Raw genomic sequence first — 19,528 nt, forward strand, 5'->3', positions numbered from 1 at the left:
TCGCTGTGCAGATATTTATATCTTTAAACAGATGACATTGTACATATTTCCTTATTCACACACCTGACTGTGTAGGTACTTCCATGTTTATACAGATGTCTTTGTAGATATTTCCATGTTTATAGAGATAGCGGTGCAGATATTTCCATGTATATACACATGGCTGTATAGATATTTCCATGTTTATACAGATGGTGGTGTAGATATTTCCATGTTTATACAGATAACTTTGTAAGTATTTCCATGTTTATACAGATGGCGGTGTAGATATTTTGATGTTTACATAGATAGCAGTGGAGATATTTCCATGTTTATACAGATTGCGGTGTAGATATTTCCATGTTTATACTGATCGTGGTGTAGATATTCCCATGTTTATAGAGATGGCAGTGTAGATATTTTCATGTTCATAGAGATAGCGGTGTTGATTTTTCCATGTTTATAGAGATAGCGGTGTGGATATTTCCTTGTTTATACAGATAGGGGTGTAGATATTTCCATGTTTATACAGATGGCGGTGTAGATACTTCCATGTTTACACATATCACGGTGTAGATATTTCCTAGTTTATACAAATAGCTGTGTAGTTATTTCCATGTTTGTACAGATAGCAGTGTAGATATTTGCATGTATATACAGATGGCTGTGTAGATATTTCCATGTTTATACAGATGGCTTTGTAGATATTTCCATGTTTATACAGATGACTTTGTAGTTATTTCCATGTTTATACAGATGGCGGTGTAGTTATTTCCATGTTTATGGAGATAGCTGTGTAGATATTTCCATGTTTATACAGATAGTGGTGTAGATATTTCCATGTTTATACAGATCGCGGTGTAGATATTTCCATCTTTATACAGATCTTGCTGTAGATATTTCCATGTTTATACAGATAGCAGTATAGATATTTCCATGTTTTTACAGATAGCGGTGTAGATATTTCCACGTTTACACAGATTGCGGTGTAGATATTTCCATCTTTCTACAGATGGCATTGTAGATATTTCCATGTTTATACAGATGGTGGTGTAGATATTTCCACGTTTATATAGATGGTGGTGTAGATATTACCATGTTTTTACATGTAGCAGTGTAGATATTTCCATGTTTATACAGATTGTGGTGAAGATATTTCCATGTTTATACAGATCGCGGTGTAGATACTTCCATCTTTATACAGATACCGTTGTAGATATTTCCATGTTTATACAGACCACAGTGTAGATAATTCCATGTTTATGGAAATAGCGGTGTAGATATTTCCATGTTTGTACAGATGGCGGTGTTGATATTTCCATCTATACACAGATTGCCATGTAGTTTTTCCATGTGTATACAGATGGCATTGTAGATATTTCCATGTTTATACAGATGGTGGTGTAGATATTTCCATGTTTATACAGATGACTGTATAGGTATTTCCATGTGTTTACAGATGGCATTGTAGATATTTCCATGTTTATAGAGATAGCAGTGTAGATATTTCCATGTTTATATAGATGGCGGTGTAGATATTTCCATGTTTACAGAAATAGCAGTGTAGATATTTCCATATTTATACAGATAACTGTGTAGACATTTCCGTGTTTATACAGATAGCGGTGTAAATATTTCCATGTTTATACAGACCATGGTGTAGATAATTCCATGTTTATACAGACCGCGGGATAGATATTTCCATGTTTATACAGATAGCGGTGCAGATATTTCCATGTTTGTACAGATGGCGGTGTTGATATTTCCATCTATACACAAATGACCGTGTAGATATTACCATGTTTATACAGATGGCGGCACAGATATTTCTATGTATAAGTAGATGGCGGTGTAGATATTTCCATGTTTATACAGATAGCGGTGTAGTTATTTCCATATTTATATAGATAGCGGTGTAGATATTTCCTTGTATGTATACATGGCTGTGTAGATATTTCCATGTTTATACAGATGGCGGTGTAGATATTTCCATGTTTATACAGAGAACTTTGTAAGTATTTCCATGTTTATACAGACGGCGTTGTAGATATTTCGATGTTCATAGAGAGAGCAGTGGAAATATTTCCATGTTTATACAGATAGCAGTGTAGATATTTCCAAGTTTATACTGATCACTGTGTAGATATTTCCATGTTTATAGAGATGGCGGTGTAGATATTTCCATGTTCATAGAGGTAGTGGTTTTGATTTTTCCATGTTTATAGAGATAGCTGTGTGGATATTTCCATGTTTATACAGATAGGGGTGTAGATATTTCCATGTTTATATAGATGGCGGTGTAGATATTTCTATGTTTATACAGATCACGGTGTAGATATTTCCATGTTTATACAGATTGCGGTGTAGATATTTCCATGTTTATACAGATCATGGTGTAGATATTTCCATGTTTCTACAGATGACTGTGTAGATATTTCCATATTTGTACAGATGGCAGTGAAGATATTTCCATGTTTATAGAGATAGCTGTGGAGATATATTCATGTTTATACAGATTGCGGTGGAGGTATATCCATGTTAATACAGATAGAAATGGAGATATTTCCACGTTAATACACATAGCAGTGTAGATATTTCCATGTTTATACAGATAGCGGTGTAGGTATTTCCATGTTTATACAGATGGCTGTGTCGATATTTCCATGTTTATACAGAGTTCTCTCTAGATATTTCCATGTTTATATAGATGACAGTGTAGATATTTCCAGGTTTATACAGATGACTGTGTAGATATTTCCATGTTAATACATATGGCGGTGTAGATATTTCCATGTTTAGAGAGATAGCGGTGTAGGTATTTCCATGTTTATAGAGATAGCGGTTGAAATATTTCTATTTTTATAAAGATAGTGGTGTAGATATTTCCATGTTTATACAGCTCGCGGTGCAGATATTTATGTCTTTATAAAGATGACATTGTAGATATTTCCTTGTTCACACAGATGGCGATGTAGATGTTTCCATGTTTATACAGATGGCGGAGAAGTTAGTTCCATGTTTATGGAGATGGCAGTGTAGATATTTTCATGATTATAGAGATGGCGTTGTAGTTATTTCCATGTTTATACAGATGGCAGTGTAGATATTTCCATGTGTATACAGATGGCATTGTAGATATTTCCATGTTTACACAGATGTCTGTATAGGTATTTCCATGTTTTTACAGATGGCAGTGCAGATATTTCCATGTTTATAGAGATAGCGGTGTAGATATTTCCATGTTTGTATAGATGGCGGTGTTGATATTTCCATTTATACACAGATGGCCGTGCAGATATTTCCATGTTTATACAGATCGCGGTGTAGATATTTCCATGTTTATACACATCATGGTGTAGATATTTCCATGTTTATACAGATCGCGATGTTGATATTACCATGTTTATAGGGATGGCGGTGGAAATATTTCCACATTTATACAGATAGCGGTGTAGTTATTAGCATGTTTATACAGATAGTGGTTTAGATATTTCCATGTATATATAGATGTCTGTGTATATGTTTCCATGTTTAAACAGATGGCGGTGTAGATATTTCCCTGTTTATACAGATAGCGGTGTAGATATTTCCATGTTTATACAGATAGCTGTGTCGATAATTCCATGTATATACAGATGGCTGTGTATATATTTCCATGTTTATACAGATGGCTGTGTAGATATTTCCATGTTTACACAGATGACTTTGTAGTTATATCCATGTTTATACAGATGGCGGTATAGATATTTCCATGTTTATAGAGATAGCCGTGTAGATATTTCCATGTTTATACAGATAGCGATGTAGATATTTCCATGTTTAGACAGATCACAGTGTAGATATTTCCATGTTTATACAGATCGCGGTGTAGACATTTCCATGTTTATGCAGATTGCGATGTAGATATTTCCATGTTTATACAGTTGGCGGTGTAGATATTTCCATGTTCATAGAGATGGCGGTGTAGATATTTCCATGTTTATAGAGATAGCGGTGTAGATATATCCATGCTCATAGAGATAGCAGTGAGGATATTTCCATGTTTATACACATAGCAGTGTAGATATTTCCACTTTTATAGAGATAGCGGTTTAGATATTTCATATTTATACAGATATCGGTGTAGATCTTTCCATGATTATACAGATTGCGGTGTAGATATTTCCAAGTTTATACAAATAGCAGTGTAGATATTTCCACGTTTATACAGATGGCGGTGTAGATATTTCCATCTTTCTACAAATGGCAGTGTAGATATTTCCATGTTTATAGACATGGCGGTGTAGATATTTCCATGTTTATATAGATGGCAGTGTAGATATTTTCTTGTTTATGTAGATGGCGTTGTAGACACCTCCATGTTTAAAGAGATGGCGGTGTGTATATTTCCATGATGATGGAGATAGTGGTGTAGATATTTCCATGTTTATAGAGATAGCGGTGTAGTTACTTCCATGTTTATAGAGATAGCGGTGTAGATATTTCCATGTTTCTACAGGTGAATTTGTATATATTTCCATATTTGTACAGATGGCAGTGAAGATATTTCCATGTTTATAGAGATAGCCATGTAGATATATTCATGTTTATACAGATTGCGGTGGAGGTATATCCATGTTTACACAGATAGAAATGGAGATATTTCCACGTTAATACACATAGCGGTGTAGATATTTCCATGTTTATACAGATAGCAGTGTAGGTATTTCCATGTTTATACAGATGGCTGTGTCGATATTTCCATGTTTATACAGAGTTCTCTCTAGATATTTCCATGTTTATATAGATGACAGTGTAGATATTTCCAGGTTTATACAGATGACTGTGTAGATATTTCCATGTTAACACATATGGCGGTGTAGATATTTCCATGTTTAGAGAGATAGCGGTGTAAGTATTTCCATGTTTATAGAGATAGCGGTTTAAATATTTCTATCTTTATAAAGATAGCGGTGTAGATATTTCCATGTTTATACAGCTCGCGGTGCAGATATTTATGTCTTTATAAAGATGGCATTGTAGATATTTCCTTGTTCACACAGATGGCGATGTAGATGTTTCCATGTTTATACAGATCGCGGAGAAGTTAGTTCCATGTTTATGGAGATGGCAGTGTAGATATTTTCATGATTATAGAGATGGCGGTGTAGTTATTTCCATGTTTATACAGATGGCAGTGTAGATATTTCCATGTGTATACAGATGGCATTGTAGATATTTCCATGTTTACACAGATGTCTGTATAGGTATTTCCATGTTTTTACAGATGGCAGTGCAGATATTTCCATGTTTATAGAGATAGCGGTGTAGATATTTCCTTGTTTGTATAGATGGCGGTGTTGATATTTCCATTTATACACAGATGGCCGTGTAGATATTTCCATGTTTATACAGATGGCGGCGTAGATATTTCCATGGACATGCAGATGGCGGTGTAGATATTTCCATGTTGAAACAGATAGCGGTGAAGATATTTCCATGTTTACACAGATGGTGGTGTAGATATTTCCATGTTTACACAGATGACTGTATAGGTATTTCCATGTTTATACAGATGGCGGTGTAGATATTTCCAAGTTTATAGAGATAGCGGTGTAGATATTTCCATATTTATAGAGATAACGGTGTAGACGTTTCCATGTTTATACAGATAGCGGTGTAAATATTTCCATGTTTATACAGATCACGGTGTAGATATTTCCATGTTTATAGAGATAGCGGTGTAGATATTTCCATGTTTATGCAGATAGCGGTGTAGATATTTCCATGTTTATACAGACCGCGGTGTAGATATTTCCATGTTTATGCAGATAGCGGTGTAGTTATTTCCATATTTATATAGATAGAGGTGTAAATATTTCCATGTATGTACACATGGCTGTGTAGATATTTCCATGTTTATAAAGATGGCGGTGTAGATGTTTCCATGTTTACACAGATAACTTTGTAAGTATTTCCATGTTTATACAAATGGCGGTGTAGCTATTTCGATGTTTATAGAGATAGCAGTGGAGATATTTCCATGTTTATACAGATAGCGGTGTAGATATTTCCATGTTTATACTGATCTTGGTGTAGATATTTCCATTTTTATATAGATGGTGGTGTAGATATTACCATGTTTATACAGATAGCGGTGTAGATATTTCCATGTTTATATAGATGGTCGTGTAGATATTTCCATGTTTATTCAGATGACTGTGTAGATATTTCCATGTTTTTACAGAAGGCAGTGTAGATATTTCAATGTTTATAGAGATGGCTCTGTAAATATTTCCATGTTTATACAGATCGCGGTGTAGATATTTCCATGTTTTTACAGATATCAGTGTAGATATTTCCATGTTTACACAGATTGCGGTGTAGATATTTCCATCTTTCTACAGATGGCATTGTAGATATTTCCATTTTTATAGAGATGGCGGTGTAGATATTTCCATGTTCATAGAGATAGCAGTGTTTATTTTTCCATGTTTATAGAGATAGCGGTGTGGATATTTCCATGTTTAAACAGATAAGGGTGTAGATATTTCTATGTTTCTAGAGATGGCAGTGTAGATATTTCCATGTTTATACAGATCACGGTGTAGATATTTCCTTGTTTATACAAATTGCGGTGTAGTTATTTGCATGTTTATATAGATAGCGGTGTAGATATTTCCATGTATATACAGATGGCTGTGTAGATATTTCCATGTTTATACAGATGGCTGTGTAGATATTTACATCTTTATACTGATGACTTTGTAGGTATTTCCATGTTTATACAGATGGCGGTGAAGATATTTCCATGTTTATGGAGATAGCTGTATAGGTATTTCCATGTTTATACAGATAGCGGTGTAGATATTTCCATGTTTATACAGATCGCGGGGTAGATATTTCCATGTTTATACAGATATTGGTGTAGATATTTCCTTGTTTGTACAGATAGCGGTGTAGATGTTTTCATGTTTTTACAGATATCGGTGTAGATATTTCCATGTTTACACAGATTGCTGTGTAGATATTTCCATCTTTCTACAGATGGCATTGTAGATATTTCCATGGTTATACAGATCACGGTGTAGATATTTCCATTTTTATACAGATGGCGGTGTAGATATTTCCATGTTTATACAGATAGCGGTGTAGATATTTCCATGTTTATACAGCTCGCGGTGCAGATATTTATATCTTTATACAGATGGCATTGTAGATATTTCCTTATTCACACTGATGGCGTTGTGGATGTTTCCATGTTTATGCAGATGGCGGAGTAGTTAGTTCCATGTTTATGGAGATGGCAGTGTAGATATTTTCATGTTTATGGAGATGGCGGTGTAGATATTTCCATGTTTATAGAGATAGCAGTGTAGATATTTACATGTTTATAAAGATGGCTGTGTAGATATTTCCATGTGTATACAGATGGCATTGTAGATATTTCCATGTTTATACAGATGACAGTTTAGGTATTTCCATGTTTTTACAGATGGCAGTGCAGATATTTCCATGTTTATAGAGATAGCGGTGTAGATATTTCCATGTTTGTACAGATGGCGGTGTTGATATTTCCATCTATACACCGATGGACATGTAGATATTTCCATGTTTATACAGATGGCGGCGTAGATATTTCCAAGAACATGCAGATGGCGGTGTGGATATTTCCATGTTTATACAGCCAGCGGTGTAGACATTTCCATGTTTTCACAGATGGTGGTGTAGATATTTCCGTGTTTATACACATGGCAGAGTAGATACTTCCATCTTTATGCAGATGGCAGTGTAGATATTTTCATGTTTATAGAGATGGCGGTGTAGATATTTCCATATTTATAGAGATAGCGGTGTAGATATTTCCATGTTTTTACAGATGGCAGTATAGATATTTCCACGTTTATACAGATGTCGGTGTAGTTATTTCCATATTCATACAGATGTCTGTGTAGATATTTCCATGTGTATACAGATGGTGTTGTAGGTAATTCCATGTTTATACAGATGGTGGTGTAGATATTTCCATGTTTATACAGTTGGTGGTGTAGATATTTCCATGTTTTTACAGATTGCAGTGTAGATATTTCAATGTTTATAGAGATGGCGCTGTAGATATTTCTATGTTTATACAGATAACGGTGGAGATATTTCAATGTTTATACAGACAGCAGTGGAGCTATTTCCATGTTTATACACATTGCGGTGTACATATTTCCATGTTTATAGAGACAGCGGTGTAGGTAGTTCCATGTTTATACAGATAGCGGTGCAGATATTTCCATGTTTATATAGATTCCTATGCAGGTATCTCCATATTTATACAGAGGGCTGTGTAGATATTTCTATGTTTATACAGATGGCAGTGTACATATTTCCATGTTCCTACACATGACTATGTAGGTATTTCCATGTTTATACAGATGGCTTTGTAGATATTTCCATGTCTATAGAGATAGCGGTGCAGATATTTCCATGTTTATACAGATAGCGGTGTATATATTTCCATGTTTATACAGATCGTGGTGTAGATATTTCCATGTTTATACAGATACCGGTGTAGATATATCCATGTTTATACAGACCGCAGTGTAGATATTTCCATGTTTTTAGAGATAGCAGTGTAGATATTTCCAAGTTTGTACAGATGGCGGTGTGGGTGCTTCCATCTATACACAGATTGCCGTTTAGGTATTTCCATGTGTATACAGATGGCATTGTAGATATTTCCATGTTTATACAGATGACTTTGTAGGTATTTCCATGTTTATACAGATGGCGGTGTAGGTATTTCCATGTTTATAGAGATAGCTGTGTAGATATTTCCATGTATATACAGACCACGTTGTAGTTATTTCCATGTTTATACAGATGGCGGCGCAGATATTTCCATGGATATGTAGATGGTGGTGTAGATATTTCCATGTTTATACCGATAGCGGTGTAGTTATTTCCATGTTTATATAGATAGTGGTGTAAATATTTCCATGTATGTACACATGGCTGTGTAGATATTTCCATGTTTATACAGATGGCAGTGTAGATATTTCCCTGTTTATACAGATAACTTTGTAAGTATTTCCTTGTTTATACAGATGGCGGTGTAGATATTTCGATGTTTATAGAGATATCAGTGGGGATATTTCCATGTTTATACAGATAGCGGTGTAGATATTTCCATGTTTATACAGATCGCGTTGTAGATATTTCCATGTTTATACAGATGACTTTGTAGTTATTTCCAAGTTTATACAGATGGCCGTGTAGGTATTTCCATGTTTATAGAGATAGCTGTGTAGATATTTCCAGGTTTATACAGATAGCGGTGTAGATATTTCCATGTTTATACAGATCGCGGTGTAGATATTTCCATGTTTATACAGATCGTGGTGTAGATATTTCCATGTTTATACAGATAGCGGTGTAGATATTTCCATGTTCATAGAGATAGCGGTGTTGATTTTTCCATGTTTATAGAGATAGCGGTGTAGATATTTCCATGTTTACACAGATTGCGGTGTAGATATTTCCATCTTTCAACAGATGGCATTGTAGATATTTCCATGTTTATACAGATGACTTTGTAGGTATTTCCATGTTTATACAGATGGCGGAGTAGATATTTCCATGTTTATACAGATAGTGGTGTAGATATTTCCATGTTTATATAGATGGTGGTGTATATATTCCCATGTTTATACAGATAACGGTGTAGAAATTGCCATGTTTATAGAGATAACGGTGTAGGTATTTCCATGTTTATAGACATAGCGGTGTAGATATTTCCATGTTTATATAGATGGCATTGTAGATATTTCCATGTTTATACCGATAGCAGTGTTGGTATTTCCATGTTTATACAGATAGCGATATAGTTATATCCATGTTTATACAGCTCGCTGTGCAGATATTTATATCTTTAAACAGATGACATTGTAGATATTTCCTTATTCACACACATGACTGTGTAGGTATTTCCATGTTTATACAGTTGGTGGTGTAGATATTTCCATGTTTATAGAGATAGCTGTGTAGATATTTCCATGTTTATACAGATAGCAGCGTAGATATTTCCATGTTTATACAGATCAGGGTGTACATATTTCCATGTTGATACAGATCGTGGTGTAGATATTTCCATGTTTATACAGATAGCGGTGTAGATATTTCCATGTTTTTACATATATCGGTGTAGATATTTCCATGTTTACACCGATTGCGGTGTAGATATTTCCATCTTTCTACAGATGGCATTTTAGATATTTCCATGTTTATACAGATGGCGGTGTAGATATTTCCATGTTTATATAGATGGTGGTGTAGATATTACCATGTTTATACAGATAGCGGTGTAGATATTTCCATGTTTATATAGATGGTCGTGTAGATATTTCCATGTTTATTCAGATGACTGTGTAGATATTTCCATGTTTTTACAGAAGGCAGTGTAGATATTTCAATGTTTATAGAGATGGCTCTGTAAATATTTCCATGTTTATACAGATCGCGGTGTAGATATTTCCATGTTTTTACAGATATCAGTGTAGATATTTCCATGTTTACACAGATTGCGGTGTAGATATTTCCATCTTTCTACAGATGGCATTGTAGATATTTCCATGTTTATACAGATGGCGGTGTAGATATTTCCATGTTTATATAGATGTTGGTGTTGATATTACCATGTTTATATAGATAGCGTTGTAGATATTCTCATGTTTATACAGATCGTGGTGAAGATATTTCCATGTTTATACAGATCGCGGAGTAGATATTTCCATGTTTATATAGATGACTTTGTAGGTATTTCCATGTTTATACAGATGGCGGTGTAGGTATTTCCATGTTTATAGAGATAGCTGTGTAGATATTTCCATGTTTATACAGACCACGTTGTAGTTATTTCCATGTTTATACAGATGGCGGCGCAGATATTTCCATGGATATGTAGATGGTGGTGTAGATATTTCCATGTTTATACCGATAGCGGTGTAGTTATTTCCATGTTTATATAGATAGTGGTGTAAATATTTCCATGTATGTACACATGGCTGTGTAGATATTTCCATGTTTATACAGATGGCAGTGTAGATATTTCCCTGTTTATACAGATAACTTTGTAAGTATTTCCTTGTTTATACAGATGGCGGTGTAGATATTTCGATGTTTCTAGAGATATCAGTGGGGATATTTCCATGTTTATACAGATAGCGGTGTAGATATTTCCATGTTTATACAGATCGCGTTGTAGATATTTCCATGTTTATACAGATGACTTTGTAGTTATTTCCATGTTTATACAGATGGCGGTGTAGGTATTTCCATGTTTATAGAGATAGCTGTGTAGATATTTCCAAGTTTATACAGATAGCGGTGTAGATATTTCCATGTTTATACAGATCGCGGTGTAGATATTTCCATGTTTATACAGATCGTGGTGTAGATATTTCCATGTTTATACAGATAGCGGTGTAGATATTTCCATGTTCATAGAGATAGCGGTGTTGATTTTTCCATGTTTATAGAGATAGCGGTGTAGATATATCCATGTTTACACAGATTGCGGTGTAGATATTTCCATCTTTCAACAGATGGCATTGTAGATATTTCCATGTTTATACAGATGACTTTGTAGGTATTTCCATGTTTATACAGATGGCGGAGTAGATATTTCCATGTTTATACAGATAGTGGTGTAGATATTTCCATGTTTATATAGATGGTGGTGTATATATTCCCATGTTTATACAGATAACGGTGTAGAAATTGCCATGTTTATAGAGATAACGGTGTAGGTATTTCCATGTTTATAGACATAGTGGCGTAGATATTTCCATGTTTATATAGATGGCATTGTAGATATTTCCATGTTTATACCGATAGCAGTGTTGGTATTTCCATGTTTATACAGATAGCGATGTAGTTATATCCATGTTTATACAGCTCGCTGTGCAGATATTTATATCTTTAAACAGATGACATTGTAGATATTTCCTTATTCACACACATGACTGTGTAGGTATTTCCATGTTTATACAGTTGGCGGTGTAGATATTTCCATGTTTATAGAGATAGCTGTGTAGATATTTCCATGTTTATACAGATAGCAGCGTAGATATTTCCATGTTTATACAGATCAGGGTGTACATATTTCCATGTTGATACAGATCGTGGTGTAGATATTTCCATGTTTATACAGATAGCGGTGTAGATATTTCCATGTTTTTACATATATCGGTGTAGATATTTCCATGTTTACACCGATTGCGGTGTAGATATTTCCATCTTTCTACAGATGGCATTTTAGATATTTCCATGTTTATACAGATGGCGGTGTAGATATTTCCATGTTTATATAGATGGTGGTGTAGATATTACCATGTTTATACAGATAGCGGTGTAGATATTTCCATGTTTATATAGATGGTCGTGTAGATATTTCCATGTTTATTCAGATGACTGTGTAGATATTTCCATGTTTTTACAGAAGGCAGTGTAGATATTTCAATGTTTATAGAGATGGCTCTGTAAATATTTCCATGTTTATACAGATCGCGGTGTAGATATTTCCATGTTTTTACAGATATCAGTGTAGATATTTCCATGTTTACACAGATTGCGGTGTAGATATTTCCATCTTTCTACAGATGGCATTGTAGATATTTCCATGTTTATACAGATGGCGGTGTAGATATTTCCATGTTTATATAGATGTTGGTGTTGATATTACCATGTTTATATAGATAGCGGTGTAGATATTCTCATGTTTATACAGATCGTGGTGAAGATATTTCCATGTTTATACAGATCGCGGAGTAGATATTTCCATGTTTATACAGATCGCGGTGTAGATATTTCCATGTTTATACAGATAGCGGTGTAGATATTTCCATGTTTATACAGATAGCGGTGTAGACTTTTCCATGATTATAGAGATAGCGGTGTAGGTATTTCCATGTTTATAGACATAGTGGTGTAGCTATTTCCATGTTTATATAGATGGCGTTGTAGATATTTCCATGTTTATACCGATAGCGGTGTTGGTATTTCCACGTTTATACAGATAGCGATGTAGATATTTCCATGTTTATACAGCTCGCGGTGCAGATATTTATATCTTTATACAGATGGCATTGTAGATATTTCCTGATTCTCACAGATGGCGGTGTAGATGTTTCCATGTTTATACAGATGGCGGAGTAGTTACTTCCATGTTTATGGAGATGGCAGTGTAGATATTTTCATGTTTATACAGATGGCGGTGTAGATATTTCCATGTTTATAGAGATAGCAGTGTAGATATTTACATGTTTATACAGATGGCTGTGTAGATATTTCCAAGTGTATACAGATGGCATTGTAGATATTTCCATGTTTATACAGATGACTGTATAGGTATTTCCATGGTTTTACAGATGGCAGTGCAGATATTTCCATGTTTATAGAGATAGCGGTGTAGATATTTCCATGTTTGTACAGATGGCGGTGTTGATATTTCCATGTATACACAGATGGCCGTGTAGATATTTCCATGTTTATACAGATGGCGGCGTAGATATTTCCAAGAACATGCAGATGGCGGTGTGGATATTTCCATGTTTATACAGACAGCGGTGTAGACATTTCCATGTTTTCACAGATGGTGGTGTAGATATTTCCGTGTTTATACACATGGCAGAGTAGATACTTCCATCTTTATGCAGACGGCAGTGTAGATATTTTCATGTTTATAGAGATGGCGGTGTAGATATTTCCATATTTATAGAGATAGCGGTGTAGATATTTCCATGTTTTTACAGATGGCAGTATAGATATTTCCACGTTTATACAGATGGCGGTGTAGTTATTTCCATATTCATACAGATGTCTGTGTAGATATTTCCATGTGTATACAGATGGTGTTGTAGGTATTTCCATGTTTATACAGATGGTGGTGTAGATATTTCCATGTTTATACAGTTGGTGGTGTAGATATTTCCATGTTTTTACAGATTGCAGTGTAGATATTTCAATGTTTATAGAGATGGCGCTGTAGATATTTCTATGTTTATACAGATAACGGTGGAGATATTTCAATGTTTATACAGACAGCAGTGGAGCTATTTCCATGTTTATACACATTGCGGTGTACATATTTCCATGTTTATAGAGACAGCGGTGTAGGTAGTTCCATGTTTATACAGATAGCGGTGCAGATATTTCCATGTTTATATAGATTCCTATGCAGGTATCTCCATATTTATACAGAGGGCTGTGTAGATATTTCTATGTTTATACAGATGGCAGTGTACATATTTCCATGTTCCTACACATGACTATGTAGGTATTTCCATGTTTATACAGATGGCTTTGTAGATATTTCCATGTCTATAGAGATAGCGGTGCAGATATTTCCATGTTTATACAGATAGCGGTGTATATATTTCCATGTTTATACAGATCGTGGTGTAGATATTTCCATGTTTATACAGATACTGGTGTAGATATATCCATGTTTATACAGACCGCAGTGTAGATATTTCCATGTTTTTAGAGATAGCAGTGTAGATATTTCCAAGTTTGTACAGATGGCGGTGTGGGTGCTTCCATCTATACACAGATTGCCGTTTAGGTATTTCCATGTGTATACAGATGGCATTGTAGATATTTCCATGTTTATACAGATGACTTTGTAGGTATTTCCATGTTTATACAGATGGCGGTGTAGGTATTTCCATGTTTATAGAGATAGCTGTGTAGATATTTCCATGTTTATACAGACCACGTTGTAGTTATTTCCATGTTTATACAGATGGCGGCGCAGATATTTCCATGGATATGTAGATGGTGGTGTAGATATTTCCATGTTTATACCGATAGCGGTGTAGTTATTTCCATGTTTATATAGATAGTGGTGTAAATATTTCCATGTATGTACACATGGCAGTGTAGATATTTCCATGTTTATACAGATGGCATTGTAGATATTTCCCTGTTTATACAGATAACTTTGTAAGTATTTCCTTGTTTATACAGATGGCGGTGTAGATATTTCGATGTTTATAGAGATATCAGTGGGGATATTTCCATGTTTACACAGATAGCGGTGTAGATATTTCCATGTTTATACAGATCGCGTTGTAGATATTTCCATGTTTATACAGATGACTTTGTAGTTATTTCCATGTTTATACAGGTGGCAGTGTAGGTATTTCCATGTTTATAGAGATAGCTGTGTAGATATTTCCATGTTTATACAGATAGCGGTGTAGATATTTCCATGTTTATACAGATCGCGGTGTAGATATTTCCATGTTTATACAGATCGTGGTGTAGATATTTCCATGTTTATACAGATAGCGGTGTAGATATTTCCATGTTCATAGAGATAGCGGTGTTGATTTTTCCATGTTTATAGAGATAGCGGTGTAGATATTTCCATGTTTACACAGATTGCAGTGTAGATATTTCCATCTTTCAACAGATGGCATTGTAGATATTTCCATGTTTATACAGATGATTTGTAGGTATTTCCATGTTTATACAGATGGCGGAGTAGATATTTCCATGTTTATACAGATAGTGGTGTAGATATTTCCATGTTTATATAGATGGTGGTGTATATATTCCCATGTTTATACAGATAACGGTGTAGAAATTTCCATGTTTATAGAGATAACGGTGTAGGTATTTCCATGTTTATAGACATAGCGGTGTAGATATTTCCATGTTTATATAGATGGCATTGTAGATATTTCCATGTTTATACCGATAGCAGTGTTGGTATTTCCATGTTTATACAGATAGCGATGTAGTTATATCCATGTTTATACAGCTCGCTGTGCAGATATTTATATCTTTAAACAGATGACATTGTAGATATTTCCTTATTCACACACATGACTGTGTAGGTATTTCCATGTTTATACAGTTGGCGGTGTAGATATTTCCATGTTTATAGAGATAGCTGTGTAGATATTTCCATGTTTATACAGATAGCAGCGTAGATATTTCCATGTTTATACAGATCAGGGTGTAGATATTTCCATGTTGATACAGATCGTGGTGTAGATATTTCCATGTTTATACAGATAGCGGTGTAGATATTTCCATGTTTTTACATATATCGGTGTAGATATTTCCATGTTTACACCGATTGCGGTGTAGATATTTCCATCTTTCTACAGATGGCATTTTAGATATTTCCATGTTTATACAGATGGCGGTGTAGATATTTCCATGTTTATATAGATGGTGGTGTAGATATTACCATGTTTATACAGATAGCGGTGTAGATATTTCCATGTTTATATAGATGGTCGTGTAGATATTTCCATGTTTATTCAGATGACTGTGTAGATATTTCCATGTTTTTACAGAAGGCAGTGTAGATATTTCAATGTTTATAGAGATGGCTCTGTAAATATTTCCATGTTTATACAGATCGCGGTGTAGATATTTCCATGTTTTTACAGATATCAGTGTAGATATTTCCATGTTTACACAGATTGCGGTGTAGATATTTCCATCTTTCTACAGATGGCATTGTAGATATTTCCATTTTTATAGAGATGGCGGTGTAGATATTTCCATGTTCATAGAGATAGCAGTGTTTATTTTTCCATGTTTATAGAGATAGCGGTGTGGATATTTCCATGTTTAAACAGATAAGGGTGTAGATATTTCCATGTTTATAGAGATGGCAGTGTAGATATTTCCATGTTTATACAGAACACGGTGTAGATATTTCCTTGTTTATACACATTTCTGTGTAGTTATTTCCATGTTTATATAGATAGCGGTGTAGATATTTCCATGTATATACAGATGGCTGTGTAGATATTTACATCTTTATACAGATGACTTTGTAGGTATTTCCATGTTTATACACATGGCGGTGTGGATATTTCAATGTTTTTGGAGATAGCTGTGGAGATATTTCAATGTTTATACAGATAGCGGTGTAGATATTTCCATGTTTATACAGATCACGGTGTAGATTTTCCATGTTTATACAGATCGTGGTGTAGATATTTCCATGTTTATAGAGATAGCGGTGTAGATATTTTCAGGTTTTTACAGATATCGGTGTAGATATTTCTATGTTTACACAGATTGCGGTGTAGATATTTCCATCTTTCTACAGATGACATTGTAGACATTTCCATGGTCATACAGATGGCGGTGTAGATATTTCCATGTTTATATAGATGGCGGTGTAGATATTTCCATGTTTATACAGATAGCGGTGTAGATATTTTCATGTTTATAGATATAGCGGTGTAAGTATTTCCATGTTTATAGACATAGCGGTGTAGATATTTCCCTGTTTATATAGACGGTGTTGTAGATATTTCCATGTTTATACTGATAGCGGTGTTGGTATTTCCACGTTTATACATATAGCGATGTAGATATTTCCATGTTTATGCAGCTCGCGGTGCAGATATTTATATCTTTATAAAGATGGCATTGTAGATATTTCCTTGTTCACACAGATGGCGGTGTAGATGTTTCCATGTTTATACAGATGGCGGAGAAGTTAGTTCCATATTTATGGAGATGGCAGTGTGGATATTTTCATGTTTATAGAGATAGCAGTGTAGATATTTACATGTTTATACAGATGGCTGTGTAGATATTTCCATCTGTATACAGATTGCATTTTAGATATTTCCATGTTTATACAGATGACTGTATAGGTATTTCCATGTTTTTACAGATGGCAGTGCAGATATTTCCATGTTTATGGAGATAGCGTTGTAAATATTTCCATGTATGTACACATGGCTGTGTAGATATTTCCATGTTTATACAGATGGCAGTGTAGATATTTCCATGTTTATGCAGATAACTTTGTAAGTAATTCCTTGTTTATACAGATGGCGGTGTAGTTATTTCAATGTTTATAGAGATAGCATTGGGGATATTTCCATGTTTATGCAGATAGCGGTGTAGATATTTCCATGTTTATACTGATCGTGGTGTAGATATTTCCATTTTTATAGAGATTTCGGTGTAGATATTTCCATATTTATACAGATCACGTTGTAGATATTTAAATGTTTATACAGATCGCGGTGTATATATTTCCATGTTTATACAGAAAGCGATGTATATATTTCCATGTTTTTACAGATATCGGTGTAGATACTTCCATGTTTACACAGATTGCGGAGTAGATATTTCCATCTTTCTGCAGATGACATTGTACATATTTCCATGTTTATACAGATGGCGGTGTAGATATTTCCATGTTTATATAGATGGTGGTGTATATATTTCCATGTTTATACAGATAGCGGTGTAGAAATTTCCATGTTCATAGAGTTAACGGTGTAGGTATTTCCATGTTTATAGACATAGCGGTGTAGATATTTCCATGTTTATATAGATGGCGTTGTAGATATTTCCATGTTAATACCGATAGCGGTGTTGGTATTTCCATGTTTATACAGATAGCGATGTAGTTATATCCATGTTTGTACAGCTCGCTGTGCAGATATTTATATCTTTAAACAGATGACATTGTACATATTTCCTTATTCACACACCTGACTGTGTAGGTACTTCCATGTTTATACAGATGTCTTTGTAGATATTTCCATGTTTATAGAGATAGCGGTGCAGATATTTCCATGTATATACACATGGCTGTATAGATATTTCCATGTTTATACAGATGGTGGTGTAGATATTTCCATGTTTATACAGATAACTTTGTAAGTATTTCCATGTTTATACAGATAGCGGTGTAGATATTTTGATGTTTACATAGATAGCAGTGGAGATATTTCCATGTTTATACAGATTGCGGTGTAGATATTTCCATGTTTATACTGATCGTGGTGTAGATATTCCCATGTTTATAGAGATGGCAGTGTAGATATTTTCATGTTCATAGAGATAGCGGTGTTGATTTTTCCATGTTTATAGAGATAGCGGTGTGGATATTTCCTTGTTTATACAGATAGGGGTGTAGATATTTCCATGTTTATACAGATGGCGGTGTAGATATTTCCATGTTTATACATATCACGGTGTAGATATTTCCTAGTTTATACAAATAGCTGTGTAGTTATTTCCATGTTTGTACAGATAGCAGTGTAGATATTTGCATGTTTATACAGATGACTTTGTAGTTATTTCCATGTTTATACAGATGGCTTTGTAGATATTTCCATGTTTATACAGATGACTTTGTAGTTATTTCCATGTTTATACAGATGGCGGTGTAGTTATTTCCATGTTTATGGAGATAGCTGTGTAGATATTTCCATGTTTATACAGATAGTGGTGTAGATATTTCCATGTTTATACAGATCGCGGTGTAGATATTTCCATCTTTATACAGATCTTGCTGTAGATATTTCCATGTTTATACAGATAGCAGTATAGATATTTCCATGTTTTTACAGATAGCGGTGTAGATATTTCCACGTTTACACAGATTGCGGTGTAGATATTTCCATCTTTCTACAGATGGCATTGTAGATATTTCCATGTTTATACAGATGGTGGTGTAGATATTTCCACGTTTATATAGATGGTGGTGTAGATATTACCATGTTTTTACATGTAGCAGTGTAGA

Source organism: Pan paniscus, chromosome 21, assembly GCF_029289425.2.
Source record: "Pan paniscus chromosome 21, NHGRI_mPanPan1-v2.0_pri, whole genome shotgun sequence".
In the NCBI taxonomy this organism is placed as follows: Eukaryota; Metazoa; Chordata; class Mammalia; order Primates; family Hominidae; genus Pan; species Pan paniscus.